Raw genomic sequence first — 5,280 nt, forward strand, 5'->3', positions numbered from 1 at the left:
ATTATATGAAACAATTTCATCAAAAAAAGTATTATATGAAACAATTTCACAAGATTAAACAATTTCATGAAAAAATTTCATAAGATTAAACAATAAAATCGACAGATGAAGGTGGTTTACACGGTTTACACAAATGAAGATGGTTTTCATATGATCACTCCTCTCTCTCTCTCTCTCTCTCTCTCTCTMTATATATATATATATATATATATAGAGGGGTCCATTCAAGGGAGAACTGATTAGTTTGTAGTAATCGTGAGATCCAATCTCAATCATAAATCAATAGATAAATTATGAAATTTATGATTTTGGTAATTTTGAATTACAATTTTTAATGAAAGGACATTTTAAGTATTTTAAAACTCCTCTATGTCCTCTGGTGATACCATTGTGATATCCAAAAATATTGATTCTGTTAAAAAGAAGATAGACACAAACCACCCTAAGTCTGATACCAAAGCACATATAAGATGCATTGTGATAACACTGTGTTACATCTCCGATCGACCCCACATACGACTCTCAGTGTAATATCCAAACACATATAAGATGCATTGTGATACTATTGTGTTACGTCTTCGATCAACCACATAAACGAATTAAGTTTCCACTCCTCATATCTAGCAACCTGGAGCGACCAGAACTTAGTCCAACTGCAATCCAAGATGGTGAAGTCGCACCACCATTAGTAAAACCACATGAGCATATGGAAGAGATTTGAGAAGGAAGACTCGATTCAACATAATCACTCCTCCACAAATGAAGTTTTTGACCTTGATCGATATCGATGAATCTGAATACCAAAGAAAATGGAACGCTTTCTTTTTATTTGCTCGATGTTGATGTTTGTTAGGAAAGTCGTTGAGGTTTAAAAAGATTTACATGAGAGAATCATTTCCGATACCTGCCACAGGCCTATTTACAGTTTCCGGGTGATGCATACACGTATACAATCTCCCGTCATAAGCACTACTCAAAATTCCAGTGCCAAGTGAGCTAAAATCAAGCATATTAGCTCAAGTCGAGGGGTTCCCATATCATGCAGAATGTTCAACAATGACAAAATACCGATTGATACAAGGGGCCGGAAGAAATATGTGCATACGAAAGTACTGAAGTTGGAGTTAATAGCGTAAAAAAGAAGATGGGATTGGAAAAGCAAGAACTAATCCTCGGTGTGACATTCAAATACATATAAGATGCATTGTGATACCACTGTGTTACATCTTTGAACGACATTGTTACATGCTCTATATTGGACATCACAATTACTACAAACTAATCGGTTCTGATTTGATTATGCACACATATATATATATATATATGTGTGTGTGTTTTTTTTTTTTTTTGGGGGGGGGGGGGGGGGGGGGTTGTGTGTTGTAATTGACACCCAACACCTATGCATCTATATATATTTGTTTAACATGTGGTCAAAGCACACAGAATTTGATTAAACTGTGTTGTGTTTATTATTTAATTTTAATGGCCATCAAGAAGTTGGTACTAATGCTAGCATGGTTGACCATTTGACCTCACTTGACCTAGGGTTTTAGGTTCAAAATCAGGTTAAATCATGATGCAGTAAGTATTACTTGATATTGATGTATATAAGGATGACATAACAAGTAGTAGGTGTGCATTTAATCTTCGCTCTTTTACAAAACCTAACCAACCACAAGTCTTTGGGTCTGGCCCAAGGACCACCTTTTGCGGGTCTTCAATGGAAAATTGAAGTTTTTATGGGCCCGACCGACTTCATTGATAACCGTTAGATGTTAAATTCTTTATGGGTCCGATGACAATCGTGACACATAGTCGATTTAAATAGAAATGCTTAAAAGGTTATTTGGTTCGTAGACTTCAAAAAAATTTGGTTGAATTGAAATGACAAATTTCATCGACCAAATTCTTGATGACGTCTGGTTTGGGGAATGATTTGATTAGATTCTATCAAATTCCACAATCGAGGGATCTGATCATTCCTTGCATGTAAAGTTTTTGAAACATATTTCGTGATAAATAAACGGAATTTATAATTTGGTTTTAGAAAGACAAAATGTAACATTTGCATCTAATTTAACCCGCACTACCATCCTTAGGGGCCGTTTACTAAACACTTACCTTAGTAAGTGCTTACCGGTGAACATAACAAGGACCGAGAGTCTTGCCCGGTAAGAGGGAAGACAAGAATCGGGAGTCTTACGCAGTAAGTGAGGGTGATGACTTTTACCCGGTAAGCGTTTACCGGGTTAAAAATGTTTACCATCAATTCATTTTGAGGATAAACTAATGGTTTTAGTAATTTTTTGCTTTAACAACTATGTCATTTTATATGTTAAAATAGAGAAAAGAAAAAGACTGTAAAAATCTATTGTTTTGGTATTTCTTCCACTAAAACATAAATGTTTATAATTTTCTAAACAATTTTGGAACATATTATTTTATATAGAAGGGTACTCGCGCAATGTAGCGAAATAAATCTCGATTTTAATGTTTAGTTTTTATTTTTTGTCTCTATCGATATAATACGATTTTTTGTGATTTTGAGAAAATGATAGTTTTTATTTTTAAATGAAATATAAATTTGAAGATAACATAAAAACTTGAAAAAGAATAAATCAATATTAGTATCAAATTAACTATTTAATAGTTCTCGTTTTTTAGTGTAACTTCTTTAATTCAGTTTTTTATTATAATTTAATTTAGATTTAATAATAAAATAATTTATTTCAATTTAATAATATAATTTTTTTATAAAAATAATAATTAAACGTTCTGTTAAAACTTAATGATTATCTTAATTATAATTTTGATTTTCTATATTTAAAATGGATCTTTATCATGTATTTGATTATGTTTATCTGCAGTTAATTACACGAATTTAAAAATAGAGTTTTAATAAGTTGTACTTACGCAAAATTATTTATAATATTGAATTTTAAGTAATATGCATCAATAAACAGTACTTGATGCATAAAAAATGATTTTTAAGAGTTTTTCTCAAATGCTTTATAATATAGTATAGATAAAAAAAATTGTTGAAAATTATTATTTTATTAACCACAAAGGTGGTACCTGATTGGTTTGAGTTTGGCTCCAAATGTCAAAAATACCAGGAGGTCCCAGGTTCAAATCTAAGGAGGAATAAAAATCCTTTTGTGGCCACGAAGGTTCAAATGCGGTGACTTCAGACTATCTGCAAAGCATGTGGTCGTCCTAGGATTAGTCGGCTTGCATAGCGGGTTGGATATCCATGTTAATAAAAAAAATGTTGAAAATTATTATTTTATAAAAAAAATTGGAAATCATCATCTCATATGAAATTTAAAAGCTTGTTTTATTGTTTAAAAAGTTGTTGGAGTATTACATATATTTATGATATAATTAATGTTAGAATCGTTAAAATATAGTGATCGTTGGAGTTGGATACAATTTTTTAGAGATTTTAAGAGTTGGAATTAGGGGGTCCTTTTTGATTGATTCTTTTATCCCATTGGGAGATTTTACATCGTTGAATGGGCCTATTCAAGAACAATTGGATGATGACAAAATTATCAAAGATTCAGATTTCTTAGATGTCGTTTGTTTTTTAAGAGGTTCTGAAGTCTGATTTCACTTCTGAATTTTAAAAGGTGGTACTGAAATATGAAATTTGAATCAGTCAGATTGTTTGTTTTTACGTCTGAAGTCTGAAATCTGAATCAGTCAGACTGAGATCGACATACCTTGGAGATCGAGAATATGTGGATCGATCTGGGTCGTGATTGATTTGGAGATCGAATGTCTTGCGAGATAGATTTGGAGGACTAAATCTGGAGGTGAGGATGGAGGGGAGAGTCTGGAAGGAGCGATTAAGAGAATTTAAGTGATTATGTTATCACTTTTTTTCAGAGCAAATTAAGAGTTTTTCAGCTTTTATTTATATAAAAAAAACAAACGGTCTGAAAATAAAAACGTCTGACCGGTTCAGACTTAAGAGGCATTAAGTGGTTTTTTTCAAAAAACAAACAAGCCCTTAGTTTGATTCAACAATATATAAATAGTTCCTTAATTTGGATTAAGGGATTCTTGAATCCTTGCTTATAGATAAAGATAAAGAGACAAGTCAAATGAGAGTCGAATAAATCCCATCTTATCATTTCAATCGATAAAAAAAATGCAATTTTTTTTATAAATTAATCTCAATTAATAAAGTTAGCGTTTTGTTTTAGTCTGTCTCTATCGATGTTATAATACAATTTTATGTAGTTTTGAGAAAATAATAATGGTTTTTTCTTTGAATAAAATATAAATTTAAATATATCGTAAAATTTTAAAAAAATATTGATATTAATATCAATAATTATTTAAAAGTTCTTGTTTTTTAATTTTTTTAGTTCAAAATTTTATTATAATTTAATTTAAGTTTAATAACGAAATAATTTATTTTTGGTTCAATAATATAATTTTCATAAATATAATAATTAAGTATCTTAACTACAAGGGTGGTGCTTGATTTGACTCCAAAGGTCAAAAGTGTCTGGAGGTCCCAGGTTCAGATCCAAGAAAGAAAAAAAAAAATCCCCTTATAGCCACGGAGGCTCAAATGCGGTGACTCCGGACTACCTGCAAAGCAGGTAGTCGTCCTGAGATTAGTCGGCTTGCATAGCGGGTTGGATATCTAGGTTAATATAAAAAAAATATTTTGTTACAACTCAATAATCATCCTAATTATATTTTAGTTTTTTATATTTAAAAAAATATGTTTATCATGTATTTAATTATGTTTATCTACAAGTTAGTTCACGAATTCAAACGTAGAACTTTAATAAGTTGTACTTACGTATAATCTTACTTATAATTTTGATTAAATACGATGCATCAATAAACAATACTTTAGGTATAAAAATATTTTTTAAGAGTTTTTGCCAAATACTTTATAATAAAGTATAGATAAATATAACATATTTTTGTTTAACAGTGAAATATAATTGTACCTTGATACTATTATATAAATACTGTAATTTTTAAATGAAATATTATAAGTGATTTAACAAATACATTATTTCATATTGTGAAATAACATTATATTGTCTCACATTAATGTCATCGTATTGTCACTGTTATCTCGTATGCTCATTACATTGATTCATGTGACCAATGCGATATTGTTTTACAGTATGTTACAATATTTAAAAAGGTGAAAAATACTGTGTAAGAAACATGTTGATTATAATTATAACTGATTTATAATTTTTAATCATCGTAACATATAAAATTGATTTTTATAGTTGAAAACGA

Source organism: Cynara cardunculus, assembly GCF_001531365.2.
Source record: "Cynara cardunculus var. scolymus isolate 2C chromosome LG 17, CcrdV1, whole genome shotgun sequence".
NCBI lineage: Eukaryota > Viridiplantae > Streptophyta > Magnoliopsida > Asterales > Asteraceae > Cynara > Cynara cardunculus.